We start from the raw sequence: 19,502 nt of genomic DNA, 5'->3' as shown, positions 1-19,502 counted from the left end.
ATTTATTTGCATTAGTTTCTATTGGTCCGTATACACTTGCGTACATTAGTATAATGTGTAATAGACAATAATATGCAGAATGGGTTCAGCATAAATCATGATATAAGGTATCAAGTTAAAGACAACTTTTATTGATATGGAAAAAGTTTCAATGTTGCTGCAAAAACGTGAAATAAGGGAAACAAAATAATTGAATCCGTAATTTTAAGGGTATCCAACTTGAAAAAATAAATTTAACTAATACTTACTCCAAATGAAAAGGGACAATATGAATGACTAGATCCTTAGTTATAGGGATATCCTGCTATAATGAGAGAGAAAAGTGGGTCCCTAGTTTTAAGAATACAATAACGTGAAATAAGAAAAAAGACAGCGCAAAATACACAGATGAAAGTATAGCTCCGTGGTTCCAATTGCTTTAGGCCTAGAATTTGCTCAACACTTTTTGGTTAAAAGGATGCCAATCCTATGTAGGCCTTGTACCTACATGTTAATTCCTAGTTAAATAGTGATAAAGATTAGACCGAACAGTCAGTTTTGTACCTATTGTTTATATTTGGGCAAGTTACACATTTGACTGGTCGGCAAAAATAATTACTTTTGCTAGCCAAATATACAAAAAATATATACTACTAGTATTATGTATCATAAATAAATATTTATGTATATTATATATATAAAATATACATATGGTGGCTATTATTTTGGGCTATATATGTCATTTTCTCTTAATATTTAGCAACTGTTTGAATTGTAGTTGAGAAGTAGACACCTTTTAAAGCGAAAAATAAATTTAGATAAAGATACCCCTAACTAAAGCACAAAATTTTTTCTGGCACGGAGTACTAGATTTCAAAGTGCAAACAAGTGAAACTCCTAAAAATTCAAAAATTTCTAAAGCTTCAAATGTGCAGTTATTTAAGGAAATTTTCATGATGTTTTGAACTGGTGTAGTTCAAATACGAGAATTTCTGCTGGAAATTTGAACTGATACAGTTCAAATTCCAGAAATTTTCATGGAGTATGAATTGACATAGGTTTAAATTTCAAAAAATGAAAATGTTAAATAAACAAACAAACAACATATGCAGTATAATCCCCCAAGTGGAGTCTAAGAAGGGTAGAGTGTACGCAGATCTTACCCTTATCTTGGGAGATAGAGAGGTTATTTCCGATAGACCCTCAGCTAAGGATAAAGCAAAAATATAGCAGGTCAAAAAGGAAAAAGGAACAATAACTATAGCAAAACAATATGCTAAAAAAATAGCAAGAGACAATAGATAATAACAGAAAGCAAATGATAAGAAACTGCAAGACAAATACTATGACTACTAGTTAGGAAGGAAATGCGAGACAACGCCCTATACCTACTAACCTTCTACCCTAATCCGTGTCCTCCACAACCTCTTATCTAAGGCCATGTCCTTGTAAGCTGTAATTGCACCATGTCCTGTCTAATTACCTCTCTCCAGTACTTCTTCGGTTTACCCCTACCTCTTCTGAAGTCATCCATAACCAACCTCTCGCACCTCCTCACTGGGGCATCCTCGCATCTCCTCTTCACATGTCCGAGCCATATAAGCCTCGCTTTTCGCATCTTGTCCTCCGTGCCAGTCCCACCTTATCCCAAATATTTTCATTTCTAATCATATCCTATCCCTCCTAGCATGCCGACACATCCATCGCAACATCCTCATTTCCGCAACTTTCATCTTCTGAACATGAGAGTTCTTGATTGGACAACACTCCCACCATACAACATAGTTGGTCTAACCACCACTCTGTAAAATTTACCTTTGAGTTTTGGTGGCACCTTCTTAACACATGCCTCTGGATGCGAGCTTCTATTTCATCCACCCCGTACCAATACGATGTGCGACTAAGTTAAAATCGATGAATTTACTTGAATATGTATGAATAAAGTTGTAGTTAAGTCTAAGGATCCAAGTATATGTAAATGTTAAGCCTAGTTAAAGTAAATGAGATTCATAAACGAATGAGACGTCTGACAAAGGTAGACGACCTACTAGCTTCACCTATGTGTGTCACCTACTTGCTTATACGTCCTACTTGATTAAACATCCTACTTGTTTGTACGTCATACTTACTTACACGTCCTACTTGCTTGAGCTACTCGCTTACACATCCTACTTACTAGACCTAGTTACTTCCCGTCTTACTTGTTTCACATCCTTCTTATTAAGTTAGGACAACGCACATGCTTAGAGAAAATTAGTAACCTACTTGTGTGAATAAGTGACAAGTAGGTGATGCACCTACTTAAATGTTGTAGACCAAATTAAAAGGAAGAAAGAGGGGCTGTCTTAGGGGCCTTATAAGACAAAGATCTGATCTATTTTCTCATTACTTATCCTCTCTCCTCTCTCTCTCTCTCTCTCTCTCTCTCTCTCTCTCTCTCTCTCTCTCTCTTTGATTGAGCATATCTCAACCAGCACTCGTACGTTCTCCTCTCTCCCTCTTCCTCATGTTTTCTCCAAGCTCTCATGGCAGCAATGGACCCTCCTTCCTCCTCCATAGCACAAGGTAATTCTCTCTCTGTAACAAACCGTTTGATCGTTTTGAGCTTTTAGACTTGTTTTACCCAAAATAACCTTCACGTAGTTTCATCCTAGTATTTATGACTTGCGGGGATGGATGGCGCAGTTCCCGAGGCAATAGAGTGACTTTCAGATCAGTTTGCACAATTGAAAGTTCTTAAGTTTAGGAAATGAGAAAGTTTGTCAGAAGTCAACATCGAAGGTAAATGCATCTTTTTCGAAGTTTCATCAATTCCATTAGGTCCGAAACATGATTTATGACTTAATCGAGCAGTTGGTTCAGGTCCCGAGAGGTTCAGGCGTGATTTGGGTCGTTTGTTGAGGAACAAGCTAATTTGAAGATTTGGAATTGACCTCGGTCAACATCAGGTAAATACAACCTCATTTCGATGGTTTGAGAGTTTGAGAAAGTTCGTATGGTCATTTTGGACTTGTCCACAAGTTTTTGTGAGATTCCGATGAGTTTCAGATAGTTTTGGGTTGTTTAGCGCTCGTATTTGATGTTTCAATTGATTGTTTCTTTGGGAATAGTGGGTACTATATTGAGCAAATGAGCTCCCAATTGTGTTAATATTAAAACATTAGATCCGTATCGTGATTATGGAACCATAGCAAAAGAATCGTCGAATTTCGATGTCGTATGAAAGAGTTATGGTCATTTTAGTGTTGGAGAAAATTGTTGTGAGTGGCGTGGTCACAGAAGAAGATCCGCGGAAGTGGAGAAAAGATTACAAAAGAGGAGATGACATGTGGCAGCCCGCAGAAGTGGGCATTTGGCTGCCGAAGCTGAAATCGCTGAGTTTAAAATTCCAGACTTCGTCCATTAGGTATTTTCATCATATCTTGAGTTCTAGAGCTCTGTTTGAAGTGATTTTCGTGGCGTTTTTCTCGTTTCAATGAGGGATTAAGTACCTAACCTTTATATTGGTGTTTCCCTGTAAGATTATTTTCATTAGTTATCGTTTTATCCATGTTTGTGTTGTGGAAATTGGGATTTTGAGCCCCAAAGTTGAGAAATTGTAATTTCTTGAATTGGAGGTCAATTCATGGATGTTTTTGGTTAATTTTCTGGATTTATAATGTACATGTTATCGGTAAACTGATTTCTTGATAAGATTTTAGTTTTGCCCTTGTGGGCTCAGGCTACATTTTTGGGTCAAATTAATGTATATCAATATGTGTATCGTTGGATTCGTCTAATGTCGTAGAATACTATTTTTACTACATTGAACTCATTTGATAGATTTTGAAGTGGTAGAGCTTCCAGAAGGCTTAATCTTCACTCAGATCGAGTTTGGGATCGTTGGAGACGTTGACTAAGGGCAAGTCCGTTCGTGAGCTTTGGGAGTTCAAATCTAAGGCAAGTTGAGACTTAGTAGACATTTCATGAAGTGTTTTAAGTGTCACGACCCAAACCGATGAGTCGCGACGAGTGCCTGATCTCTAGTGACCAAACACCCCTACGCTCATATCTGCACAACACTTTCTAACAAGGTAACTCAATTTGGACTATATTGTCTCAAGAAAAGAGGACCTCATGATCTCTGTATAATATATATATATATATATATATATATATATATATATATATATATATATATATATATATATATATATATATACACTTGTGAACTGGAAAGAACAATGCAACCGACTAGGCCGCTACATATACTGTACACAAAAGAATAGAAGCCGACAAGGCTACATCATCTGTCAGATACATACAACTGTCTACAGACCTCTACTGGAATAAAGCTGTAGAAAGGACGGGACAGGGCCCCGTCATACCCATGTGCATATACATCTCAAAAGAATGGCATACCAAAATAGACTGCAGCTCCGGATCAAATGGAGCACACTGACCACCGCTGGGTAGAGGTCCTACTAAGCTGGACCGCCTGTCTGTCTACCTGGACCTGCGGGCATGAACGCAGCCCCCCGAGCAATAGGGGAGTCAGTACGGATAATGTACTGAGTATGTAAAGCATAAGAGTAATGTATAAATAAGAATCATGAATGAAATCTGAAACTCATAAGCTGAAATGACTGTCTGACTGCATCTGTATGACTAAAAATCTGATCATATCTATACAACTTTGCATGCATTTGTATGAACGAGTATCTGTAAGTATTTGCATAAATCTGTATAACTGACAATGCCTCTGTGGGCACATAATATGCATGCTCTCAATGATAATCATGCTCATATACATAAATATAGGTCATAGTGCTGAGGAACGTTCAGCCCGATCCATATCCGATTTAATAGTGCCGAGGAACGTATGGCCCGATCCATATATCATATAATAATACTGAGGAACGTACGGCTCGATCCATATATCATCATCAAGGTGCACCAGCTGATCAGGTGGTAATGCGTATATAATGCCTATCCCTTTCCCTATACCCCATATACATATAATGCACGCGTATATAACGCCTCTGGTCATGGGTCAATATGCATATGTATATGAATGCAATGCATAACTGCAATGTATACATAGAACTCTCGGAGTGACATAAGGTCATATTACCTCCGATGGACAACCTTTGAGCTAACATCATCAATATAAGTAATCTCAAGACCCATGAATAGAAGGAACAATCATACGGGGTATAGGAACATCAAAGACTGAAGTACTCCTAGTGCTTCTAAGAGTAGAGTAATATGGAAGCTCGTTCAATCGCTTGTTGGCCATAACATAGGATCATGCCAAAATGAAGAACGAATAGCCTTAACATACCTTAAAGTTTATCTAATCGTCCAACTTCTACTTCTCGAACTCGTAAGTCTACAATCAAGATAACATAGGCCTTAATTAGACTTATTTACCTCACTTACTAACCATTTTAAGTATAAAAAGAGCTTAACGAATTGTGGACAACATTCCCCTTGTAAACTTAACAATCCTTCAACTTCCAATTCAATCCAACATCAACGACAATATCAACAATAACAATGACAACACTTACATATCAAGATATACTCAAATCCATTCCCAATCATCTCTTAAAACAGCCCCTAATCACCATCTTACCGTTCATCGACTTATCACCTTCATAGCTATTTTCTCTTTACTTAAAATAACTAAAACTCTTAGTAATTAACTTAAGTACAAAGGTAGGAATCATTTACATACCTTGAGGGGTCTAATATTCCAAGGATCAACTTCAACTCCAACTTCCCAAGCTTCACAACTTTAATGAAACCCTAGGAACCACCTTCTTCTTCACAAGCTCGGGTTTACGGGACTCGGATCTTACCAAATCCCCACTAATATGATGGAAATTATAGAGAGGAAATATTCTAGAGCTTTCTCTAATTTGGGAGTGGAAAATAATGAAATAGAACGTGAGGACTCCATATATATATATAGGTGGGGGAAAACAGCCCCAGCGGTAGAGGGTCGACGAGCAGGTTGACGGTTCTGTCGACACGTCGACGGTCCGTCAACTTGCACAGTCCCTGCTCCACCTGAGATTTAGAGATGGGCGTGGGTCGATGCCACCGTCGACACGTTGATGGTCCGTCGAAGGGGACTGGTTCCTGCCAGTTCCCTGAGTCCTCCAGCTTGCGACAATTCGATCCGTTTAGCTCCCAATCCTATTATATTGCGAAGGACACTTACCCATACTTTGGTGCTTGCGAGGTGAAGCACTGAATATCTCAAAATTCGGGTGCGGATTTCCATACTAAGGGCATATACCAGCAATAAGCCAAAAACTTTCTTACGACAAAAATGGGAGGTGTAACATTCTTCCCCCCCTATAAACATTCGTCCTCGAATGTTCATACAAGTCATGGGCTATAAAAATTTTGGTAGAGTCTCCCCTATAAATACACCAATCCTACTTACACACAACAACCCAAATTAATGCCACACAGGGGCACATGCTAAAATATACAACACCATGGCCTCACATGACCAATCACAATAACTATAAAGGAAACCAATACCTGGAGGAGATGATGCCTCAGACGGAGCCTTCTGAGGTGATGAAAATAAATAGGGATATTTAGCCTTCATTTCCTCTTCCGCTTCCCAAGTCATTTCCTTAACATTATTATTTCTCCAGAGTACTTTAACAGAAGCCACATCTTTAGTTCGTAATCGACGAACCTGTCTATCCAATATAGCCACTGGTATTTCCTCATATGATAGCTGCTCAGTCACCTGAATATCATCTACCAGTACGACTCTTGAAGGATCTCCTATACACTTACGGAGCATGGACACATGAAATACCGGATGTACAGACTTCAACTCAGAAGGTAACTCTAACTCATATGCCACCTTACCCACTGTACGAATAATTCTATATAGTCCAATGTATTGAGGGCTCAACTTACCATTTTTGCCGAATCTCATTACCCCTTTTGTAGGCGAAACCTTCAGGAAAACCTAGTCGTCTGCCTCAAACTCTAACCTGCGTCGCCGATTATCTGCATAGGATTTCTGTCGACTCTGTGCTGTTAGTAATCTTTCCTGAATCATTTTCACCTTATCAACTGCTTGCTGAATTAAATCTGGGCCCACTAACTGGTTTTCTCCAATATCAAACCATCCTATAGGGGATCTACATCTCCGCCCATACAAAGCCTCATAAGGAGCCATCTGGATACTGAAATGATAATTGTTATTTTAGGAAAACTCAATAAGAGGTAAATGATTATCCCAACTGCCTTGGAAATCAAGCACACAAGCTCTCAACATATACTCAAGTGTTTGTCTAGTACGCTCCGCTTGTCCATTTGTCTGTGGGTGAAATGCAGTACTAAGGCTCACCTGAGTCCTCAATCCATTCTGAAAAGATTTCCAGAAGTTAGCTGTAAATTGCGCTCCTCTATCTGAAATAATGGCTATAGGAACACCATGAAGTCGTACAATCTCTTTAAGGTAAAGCTTCGCATAATCCTCCGCTGCATAAGTAGTTCTAACAGGCAGAAAGTGGGCTGACTTTGTAAGCCTATCAACTATAACCGACATTTGAATCATACTTCCGCTGAGTATGGGGCAAACCTATAATGAAATCCATATTAATTATCTCCCATTTCCATGTCAAAATCTCCATTGCTTGCAATAAACCTCCGAGCTTCTGGTGCTCTACCTTAACTTGCTGACAATTTGGACACTGAGCGACAAACTCCGCTATATCTTTCTTCATGCCATCCCACTAATACACTTCATTGAGATCATAATACATCTTTGTTGTGCCCGGATGGATAGAATACCGATAATAATGGGCTTCTCCCATAACCTGCTGACGAAGTCCTGCAACATTAGGAACGCATAATCTACCTCGATACCTGAGTACTCCATCCCCGGTAATCACAAAGGGTGTCTTTTCCTTCTGAGGTGCCGTATCTCGGTAATGAACTAAAACAGGATCCTCGTATTAACGCTCCTTTATCTCTGCTACCAAAGAAGACATCGCTATATTCTGAACTGTAACTCCTGCATCACCTGAGTCTATCAATTGGACTCCCAGACTAGCTAACCGACAAACATCATGAGCTAGCTCTCTCTTCGCTGACTGCAAATATGACAGGCGACCCATAGACTTACGACTAAGAGTGTCAGCTACTACATTGCCCTTCCCAGGATGGTACTGAATGTCAATATCATAATCTTTCAGCAACTTTAGCCATCGTCTCTGGCGTAAATTCAAGTCCTTCTACTTAAAGATGTACTGGATGCTGTTATGATCAGTATAGATATCAACATGAACACCGTATAAATAGTGCCTCCATTTTTTCAAGGCATGAATCACTGCAGCATGGGTTGGATAATTCTTCTCGTGCTGCTTCAGCTGTCTTGAAGCATAAGTGACAACCTTGCCATGCTGCATTAATACACAGCCCAAACCAATACCTGAAGCATCACAATATACCACATAGCTGTCTGTTCCCTCTGGAAGAGTCAAAACGGGTGCTAAGGTCAACTTATCCTTCAATATCTGAAAACTCCGCTCACACGTATCCGTCCACTGAAACTTAGCTGATTTCCAAGTCAGCTTAGTCAACAGGGCTGAAAGAGAAGAAAATCTTTCTACGAACCTTCTATAATAACCAGCCAAACCCAAGAAACTACGTATCTCTGTTGGTGTCATGGGTCTTAGCCAATTCTTCACAGCCTCAATCTTTTGAGTATCCACTCTAATGCCTTCATCTAAAATAATGTGACCCAAAAAAGCCACAGAGTTCAACCAGAACTCACATTTAGAGAACTTGGCATACCACTCTCTACCTTGAAGAACTCCAAGCACTACTCGTAGATATTCTGCATGATCAGCCTCTGACGGTGAATAAACCAAAATATCATCTATAAACACAATCCCGAGCAGATCTAGGAAGGGCCTGAATACATGATTCATCAAGTCCATGAACACAGCTGGAGCATTAGTTAGCCCAAACGACATAACACGAAATTCATAGTGGCCATATCTAGTCCGAAATGCCGTCTTTGGAATGTCTTCCTCCTTCACCCTAACCTGTTGGTACCCCGATCTCAACTCTATCTTCGAGAAGTATTTAGCGCCTTGTAGTCGATCAAACAAGTCATCAATTCTCAGAAATGGAAATTTATTCTTCACAGTCACTTTATTCAATTGCCGGTAATCGATACACATTCGCAAAGAGCCATCCTTCTTCCTTATAAATAATATCGGAGCTCCCCACGGTAATGCACTGGGCCTAATAAAGCCCTTCTCAAGTAGATCCTTCAACTGCTCCTTCAATTCTTTCAACTCTGCAGGTGCCATCCTATAAGGAGAAATAGATATTGGCTGAGTGTCTGGCAATAGATCAATAGTAAAATCAATCTCTCTCTCTCTCTCTCTAGAATGCCTCGAGCTCATTTAGAAACACTTCTGGGAACTCATTAATCACGGGGACAGACTGAAGGGTCGGTGACTCTGCTTGTACATCCTGAACCCGAACCAGGTGATAAATATACCCCTTTCTGATCATCTTCCTTGCTTTAAGGTAGGAAATAAACCTACCTCTCGAAAAAGCAGTATTACCCTTCAACTCTAGGACTGACTCGCTGGGAAACTGGAATCGAACTACCTTTATTCTGCAATCGACATTAGCATAACAGGAAGCCAACCAATACATGCTCATAATAACATCGAAGTCAATCATGTCTAACTTAACTAAATCTGCTAGGGTATGGCGGTTACAAACTATTACAACATAGCCTCGGTATACTCGCCTAGCTATAACTGGATCACCAACTGGCGTAGACACCTCAAACGGTTCAATTAAGTCAGGCTCTATCCCAAACTTGCCAGCAACAAAGGGAATAACATATGATAAGGTAGATCCTGGATCAATCAGTGTATACACATCATAGGAGAAAACTGATAATATACTTGTGATGACATCAGGAGATGACTCACGATCCTATCTACCAACCAATGCATAAATGCGGTGCTGAGGATCGCTCGACCTGGATGCTCCACTCCTCCCTCTACCACATCCTACTGATGCTTGAGAACCTTACCCTGAAGGGCGTACTGCAGAAGAAGAACCAACTACAGACCCTGTGGGCTGAACCATAGTCCCACTCTCTCTCATTGGACACTGCCGCATCCTATGACCTGGCTGGCCACAAGCATAACAACCATCTAAGCCCAGCCGACACTGACCTGCATGTAACTTTCCACACTGGGCACACCGCGGCAAAGGGGGTCTCATCTGGCCTGACTCTGGTCTGTGCTGAGAGCCTGATGCTTTAGAACTCTGGCTCGCTTTGGAATAAGATGACCGATCAAACCTCGAACCTGAAAACCGCGGAGGCGCACTCCCTACCGAATGGAATGGAAATGGAAAATACTGCTGCCTCTGTCCTTCCCAGGACTCGCCCCCGATATCAAAAGATCTAGCCCTCTTACCATGGCCCAGTTACGGTCACACTCTGCCCTCCTCTGACACTTACGATCTTCCAGATTCTGTGCATATGCCTTTATGCGGGAGATATCCATGGCTGGCTGTAATGCGGTATTCGTACAAGCATCTCTCAAATGTGGCTCTAGACCAGCCACAAAAACGATGAACTCTGTCCTCCATTTCAGCTACCATGGCTGGGGCATATCTAGCCATAGAATCAAAATACACGCAATACTCCTGGACACTCATACTGCCCTGCTCAATATGCAGAAACCTATCTGCCCGGGCTCGTCGAACTTCTGGAGGTAAATAATGGTGAATAAAAGCATCTAAAAACTCTCGCCAAACAGCTGGAGGGGCATTCTCTCCCCTAGATAGCTCCCAAGTCTAATACCACTATACTGCAACATCACGAAGCCTATACGAAGCCAACACTACAGACTCGACTTCATCCGCGTGCATAACCCTCAAGGTCCTCTCATACCATCAATGAAATCCTGAGGGCCCATATTTTGCTTTATCACAGAAAACTCTGGAGGTTTTAACCCGCGGAAAGTCTTAACCCTCAAACTACCAGCCCTGTCTACCTGATCAACACCAATCCCCTGCTGCTGAGCCTGAGCGGCTACCAATCTGGTCAATAATCGTACAAAGATCCGGCACATCCCGGCCCGGCACATCCGGCCGAGGAACCGGGGCACCGGGGCAGTGGCCGGGAGGGGGGGGGGGTATGCGATGTCTCAGACGGTCTCTCACTCTGAATCTGATCTTGAGCCCTAGTAGCCTGCCGAGTACGGCTAGTGGCCTCACCTGCCGCTCTCTTGCCCTTCCTGGCTGCTGTAGCTTTGTTGCGAGGCATCGCTGAAATCAGAACAACTCATCAGAAGGCAAACTCTTAACTCATGGCTCTATCGCACGATCTAGGAGTAAAAGAATGACATCATCCTAAATATCCTACAGCCTCTTGTTTATGAGTGTGGTGCACAACACAACCATAAACAAGACTCTACTAGACACTGTCTGTAGACAACCCTAGGACGGAACTGCTCTGATACCACTTCTGTCATGACCCAAACCGATGAGTCGCGACGAGTGCCTGATCTCTAGTGACCAAACACCCTTATGCTCATATCTGCACAACACTTTCTAACAAGGACCCATAAATAACTCAATTTGGAATATATTGTCTCAAGAAAGCGAGGGCATCATGATTCGTGTACACCGAATATACATATATATATATATATATATATATATATATATATATATATATATATATATATATATATATATATATATATATATATATATGGAAAGAACAATGCAAAACTAGGCCGCTACATATACTGTACACAAAAGAATAGAAGGCGACAAGGCTACATCATTTGTCAGATACATACAACTGTCTACAAATCTCTACTGGCATAAAGTCGGAAAGGACGGGACAGGGCCTCGTCATACCCATGTGCGTATACATCTCAAAGAATGGCATACCAAAATAGACTGCAGCTCCGGATCAAATGGAGCGCACTGACCACCGCTGGGTAGAGGTCCTACTAAGCTGGACCGCTTGTCTGTCTACCTGAACCTGCGGGCATGAACGCAGCCCCCCGAGCAATAGGGGAGTCAGTACGGATAATGTACTGAGTATGTAAAGCATAAGAGTAACGTATAAATAAGAATCATGAATGAAATCTGAAACTCATAAGCTGAAATGACTGTCTGACTACATCTGTATGACTAAATATCTGATCATATCTATACAACTCTGCATACATTTGTATGAACGAGTATCTGTAAGTATTTGCATAAATCTGTATAACTGACGATGCCTCTGTGAGCGCATAATATGCATTCTCTCAATGACAATCATGCTCATATACATAAATATAGGTCATAGTGCTGAGGACCGTTCAGCCCAATCCATATCCTATTTAATCGTACCGAGGAACGTACGACCCGATCCATATATCATATAATAATACTGAGGAATGTATGGCCTGATGCATATATCATCATCAAAGTGTACAAGCTGATCAGGTGGTAATGAGTATATAATGCCTATCCCTTTCCCCATACCCCATATACATATAATGCACGCGTATATAACGCCTTCTGGTCATGGTTCAATATGCATATGTATATGAATACAATGCATAACTGTAATGTATACATAGAACTCTCGGAGTGACATAAGGTCATATTACCTCCGATGGACAACCTTTGAGCTAACATCATCAACATAAGTAATCTCAAGACCCATGAATAGAAGAAACAATCATACGGGGTATAGGAACATCAAAGACTGAAGTACTCCTAGTGCTTTTAAGAGTAGAGTAATATGGAAGCTCGTTCAATTGCTTGTTGGCTCATAACATAGGATCATGCCAAAATGAAGAAGGAATAGCCTTAACATACCTTGAAGTGTATCTAATCGTCAAACTTCGACTTCTCGAACTCGTAAGTCTACAATCAAGATAACATAGGCCTTAATTAGACTTATTTACCTCACTTACTAACCATTTTAAATATAAAAAGAGCTTAACGAATTGTGGACAACATTCCCCTTGTAAACTTAACAATCCTTCAACTTCTAGTTCAATCCAACATCAACCACAATATCAACAACAACAATGACAACACTTACATATTAATATATACTCAAATCCATTCCAAATCATCTCTTAAAATAGCCCCTAATCACCATCTTACCCTTGATCAACTTACCACCTTCACAGCTATCTTCTTTTTACTTAAAACCACTAACACTCTTAGTAATTAACTTTAAGTACAAGGGTAGGAATGATTTACATACCTTGAGGGGTCTAAGATTCCAAGGATCAACTTCAACTCCAACTTCCCAAGCTTCACAACCTTAATCAAACCCTAGGAACGACCTCCTTCTTCACAAGCTCGGGTTTACGGGATTCGGATCTTACCAAATCCCCACTAATATAATGGAAATTATAGAGAGGAAATATTCTAGGGTAATCTCTGATTTGGGAGTGGAAAATAATGAAATAAAACGTGAAGACTCCATATATATAGGTAGGGAAAAAAAGCCCTAGCGGTAGCGGGTCGACGAGTAGGTCGACGGTTCCGTCGACACGCCGACGGTCAATCGACTTGCACCGTCCCCGATCCACCTGAGATTCAGAGACGGCGGCGTGTCAATGGCGTAGGTTGATGCCACCGTCGACACGTCGACGGTCCATCGAACGGGACTAGTTCCTGCCAGTTCCCTGAGTCCCCCAGCTTGCGACGATTCGATCCGTTTAACTCCCAATCCTATTATATTGCGACGGACACTTACCCATACTTTGGTGCACGCGAGGTGAAGCACTTAATATCTCAAAAATCGGGTGCGGATTTCCATACTAAAGGCATATACCAAAGAATAAGCCAAAAACGTTCTTGCGACAAAAACGGGAGGTGTAACATTAAGTAAGGAGCGTAATGGAAAATTTGCGGTCTCGTACTCGTGGGGTGGCAAGCACTTATGCGGGTACCGGTGCATTTGTATGGGTCATTAATGAAAATAGAATAATCTTGTGACAGGGATATATGTTGATCCTAAGGGCATTGGCGGTAGTGTTATGTCACGACCCAAATACGTCGTGATGGCACCCACGCTAACCCCTCTGGTGGGCGAACCATCCCCTTATCCGATTAATCATTCAATTATCCAAAAACTCTTATATAACAACAGAGACAACAATAATAAGTCTTTTCCGTGTCATAAATAACAAATAAGTGCGGAATACTAAATAATACAACCCTAAGAACTGAAAGTCATCGCACAAGGACTCTAACTAAATACACTGTCTAGGAATACATAGATGTCTGAAATATAGAGATAATGTCTAAGAAGTAAAATTTGACATAGATAAGAGAGATCCCCAGAGTGGCATCGCAGGATAGGAGCTCACCCTCATATCTGGTCAAGAGTAGCCTCAGGCTAGATGTGAGGTTTAGAAGACGATCCTGGAATGCAATTTGCACTCAAAAAAGGTGCAGCAAGGTAGTATAAGTATAAACACTATGTATCGGTAGATATCATAGGCCGACTAAGATTAGTTCATGCATACAATCATAAGATTTACAATCATAAAATTAACAAGATAGACATATAGGCACAACAACACTCAAACAGATCAAATCATAGGAATAAGATGATGTCATATGCAATGCAACACGTGATAAGTAACTCCACGGTAAACACAATGCTAAAGTCCTTGTTCGCACGATAGTCTTGACCCGCGGGGTACCCATGGTGTCCATGTAGCACTCGCTCCGGAACCGACCTTAGATCATGAGTCCACAAATAGGCCACATCCTCACCCCCTGTCAAATGTGCCTTATATATATATCTGTACACAAGATGAGTCTCAAGATATGGTTCTAGTCTAGAACCACAATATGAAGCACCAACTCACAAGTAAGCATGACAACTCAATGAAATCAAATGCCAATGAAAATACAAGTCACAATGCCATAAGTCATATCAAGACTTAAATAAATCAGCTTAATCATGGAATGAATCATACAAACCATCTCAATCAACATAAGAGTCTATATAAACCCCTTTTCCTTCCAAAACACAGCAAATACACCTCATGGTTCAATATATAAAGGAACGGCGACAAGCCCACATAATCAGAAATCAATACCAACCTAAGAGCGTATCCAACCCAACATCGTGTCCGAAGACCTAGTCGTGCTTTCTCCCGTCAATTCTACTATATATGCATTTCACTAATCAAAGTCTAACTCAAGTAAATCGTAACCTACCTCGGATGCAGAACTGGAGCCACGAACTACTCCACCAGAGCCTTTGCTTTACGAAATGCCTCGAAAGCTCAAAGTATAACAAATAGTAATGCTAAGTAAGCAAATCACTACCATAAACGAACTAACTAGAAGAAGAATCGATTTGGGGAAAGTTACCTAAAATACCCAAAATACCCCTAACGAATCATACGGTTTAAATCGGAAATCAAGGGTGAAATTACCCTACCCATAGTCCCAATAATCATAATCCTTACACGGATTTCTAATCACATTAGACCCTTCAATTTCATCAAATTATCCAAAACCCCCAAAATGGGTGAAACCTTAAGTTTCATGAATAGATTCTTGAATTTAAGAGTGATTCCATCTAGATTGTGTTAATCCACAATTCTAGATGATATAAACAGTAATTGAAGCTACATTAACCAATTTACAAAGAGGGTCTCATGATTAATACTCTAGGTCTCATCACCTACAATTTTAGGACCATAAGCTACCATGGAATCTTAGAGAGGAAGGTGGTAAAGCAAGATTATAGGTTAAATCTTACCCCAATAGATGATTTCACCAATTTCCTTCAAGAATCGCCTCTCCTAGCTCTTAGAATTAGGTTTTAGGGATTTGGACTAATGATATGAACTCTAGGCATTAAAGTGTCACACCCTGATCCTACTAGGGTGTGATGGGCACCCGACCCCATATTCGGAGCCGAGCGAACCCGCTGACTCTTATTACATACATATTCTTTTTTTTTTTTTTTTGGATTCTTAGATTAAACAAAAATAAAATACATAGTAAAACTTTCACAATCTCTTGTCGTTTCCAATTAAACACAATCTGAAAACATAAGGGCTCTGTAACATAATGTATAATAAAAACATGTCGGCTAGCAGAGCCACTTTCAAAGCTGACACTCTAGACCCACGACTCTGTCTGCAAAGTCTCTAACTTCGAACAAACTGCACAGCACATATAATCTGACTCGGCAGCACTCCAGGCACAAATGGAGTCTACCAACTCCGCTGGAACGTCTTCTGTAACGGCTTCTACTCATCTGGGTGTACCTGCGCGGCATGCAACGCAGCGTCCGCAAGAAGGGACGTCAGTACGAAAAATGTACCGAGTATGTAAGGCATGAGTAATATCACGAAATCATAATAGAGAACATAAAACACAACATAGGAGAGTGATATAACCTGTATCTCTGTTTGTTTACCATGATAGATATTGTGCAAGTTAACTTTACCTTTTAGAGTACTATATAGATACTGCAAGTAAACTGCCGTACCGTGTAGGTGCGGTGTATAACTGCCCGACCATATAGGTGCGGTGGACTCTTCGCCCGACCATATAGGTACGGTGTAACGCTTTCTGAGCAGACCATGGAATAAAGGAGTAATCTGTCATCTGAGTGCCCCTTGGGGCGGATGCCATGCATGCTAGCTTTTAAAAAAAACATGTAAAATATCTGTAAGTAAACTGCCCGACCACGTAGGATCGGTGTATAACTGCCCGTCCATATAGGTACGGTGTATAAGCCCACGTCCGGGGTATAATCTGCCCACTGCAGTGGTGTGTCTGCCAGGCCGCCCGTTGGACGGCACGGTGTCATAAAATAAATCATATGTAAATATAAAGCATGCATGAGAGCCCAAGTGAAGACTACAACTCTATCGGAGTGACGTAAGGTCGGTAACCTCCGATGATGTTATGGAATAGCCATGGGCGTCGTGCCTCACCTTGAAGGGACAATTAATATAAGGCGAGACTAACAATGGAGAATAACATCATGAGAAAACATGGAATAGGATCGTAAGGCATCGTGTCATATACTAGAGATCTTTAAAATAGTCATTATCCAAAAAATTAGCTTAACATTTCATATCGTCGTATTCATGGTACGAACATATCCTTGGCATATTCGTCCTAGTCATTTTCTCATATCTAGCATCATCATTGTCATCATAAAATCATAGTCGTTGTTTTGGTCATAAAAACTTTCAAAAATCGTAAAACTTAGATTTTGGAGAAAAATGGATATTTTGGAAAACATTCATAAACTTTTAGGAAGGAAAATCATGCTTTGAATTCATAACTTCTAACTTTTGAAAATAAGGACGTTATGGGAGCATTCATAAAATCGCAACGTATGATTCATGCCATAGAAGGAAAAGGGGCGAGCCTTAACATACCTGTCTCACGACCAACTAGCTACGCTTAATTGTCCAAGCTCGCTACCGCTATTCTACATTCAAGAAAATTAATGCAACCATTAGATTCATCACCATATACTTGTCTCGGTCTTTCATACACATTTACTTATGGTCCGCCGAAATTTCGGCAAAGATCTCCCCCCGTAAATACACCATCCCCGAGAATCTAACTCGGCCAATTTTTAATCAATAACCGGGAATTCAACCCGGCCAAACTATCAACAATACCAACAAATCTTGCCAACAATGCCGACAATTAATCCAAGACACACTCTAACATTAATAATCCTTGCCATAATTCATCGGCAACTCATTCACATCCAAGCCAATCACATATAATCATGCCAAAACCAATGATACTACATTCAAGCATTATGCCAAAATTATTTCAACATGATTCAAGAATGCTTCAAACAATTTTTAAAATATTCCAATAACCCCATCAACATACCATATCACCCCAAAACTTCCCAACTTCAATAAGAACATCAACAACCTAATTTTCTTCTTTTAAATTCAATTACAACAACTCAATAATTTGCATACTAGCAACATCATACTAACAACATCATTTTTCTTAAATGCAAGAACATTATGTTCAATTCACACCAACTTCTAAAATAACTCTACAACCACCACAATTTCACTAGAATCACCTAACTTTCATTATCCACACAACATCCACAACAACAACAACCAAACACTACATAAAACAATTAAATCATCTCTGCTACACATATATATACATACACGGCCACATCAAATGTTCACACTTCCATGAATTTCTTCCACTTTCACATACTACAACATACATAATTGTCCATAACATATAAGAAAAGGCTCAAACCTTACTTTTTTTTTTTTTTTTATCCTTCCCTTGGCTAGAATTCCCCAACTTGTATGAATATGTATATTCTTCTTGCTCCAATAACCACTTTACCTTACTAAGGGCCCTTCAATGGATTGTTTGGCTAGAGAGAGTAATTTTTGAAGAATTATTTTCCAAGATTTTTTTTTCTAAAGCTTGGCCGAATGGCCCTTTGGTTTTTCTCCTTCTTTTTTTTTTTTTTTTTTTCTTTCCAACTTCCAAATTGATGAATAAGTAATCTTTCCCCCATATATATATATATATACTTGGTCCCCTATAATGATAATTAGACATATATCCCTATGCTTGGCTTGAATTCATTTGGCCAAGTTTTGGGAGTGGGGTCCACGGCCAAGTGGCCCTTTTTCTTGAAATTTCTAGAGAATTTGCTTTAATTCATGAAAATCATTTCCCTTAGTTCCAAATTTGCCCCTAGCCTTCCTCCATATTTCCATGAGTCATATTGCGAATTTCCCTTTGTACCCTAGCCTTTTCGCAATATTACCATAAACTCTTTTGTGAATTTCCATGCTTACCATTAACCTTTCTCAATATTTCCACACTAATGACATCCACAATTAATGCTCACGAACAACTTGTGCATTAAACAAGATCACAATATAGCTTTGCCCTTAACTTCTTGCAACTATCTCGAATTATCCGAACGTACGAAATACGGGCTATAACATAAAGGTAATGGATTGGTCAGGTCGATCCGCCATGACGGTCACAAGGATGGACATGGCGGTCCCGCCTTGGCAGTCAAGCCATCCGTCGCGGCGGAAATTCATTTAAATGTAGGTTCTCGCCATAGTGGGTCGGGCTCCGCCATGGCGGTCCCGCTATGGCGGTACTGGGCTCGCCATGGCGAGAACACCAGCAACCAGATTTTTTATTTTTTCACAAGTCTATCCCAAAATCTCGACATCAATCCGAGGCCTTCTGGACGAAAACCAGATATGCACACATACTTAAAAACACGCTACAAACTCACCCGTAGCCTTAAAATTCCCAAGGGAAGTCTAATTCCCCAAGTCAACCCCCAACCGGAATAAATCAAGTTTCCAACCAAGTACCCAAAATGCAACCAAATGCCTCGAGAATTGAACCAACCACCCCACCAAGTCATAATCGAACCTCTGGTTCTCACGGAATCGACGAAATTTCAAAAATGGTCCGTT

Source organism: Lycium ferocissimum, chromosome 8 (genome assembly GCF_029784015.1).
Source record: "Lycium ferocissimum isolate CSIRO_LF1 chromosome 8, AGI_CSIRO_Lferr_CH_V1, whole genome shotgun sequence".
In the NCBI taxonomy this organism is placed as follows: Eukaryota; Viridiplantae; Streptophyta; class Magnoliopsida; order Solanales; family Solanaceae; genus Lycium; species Lycium ferocissimum.
This window is presented reverse-complemented; position numbering follows the sequence as displayed.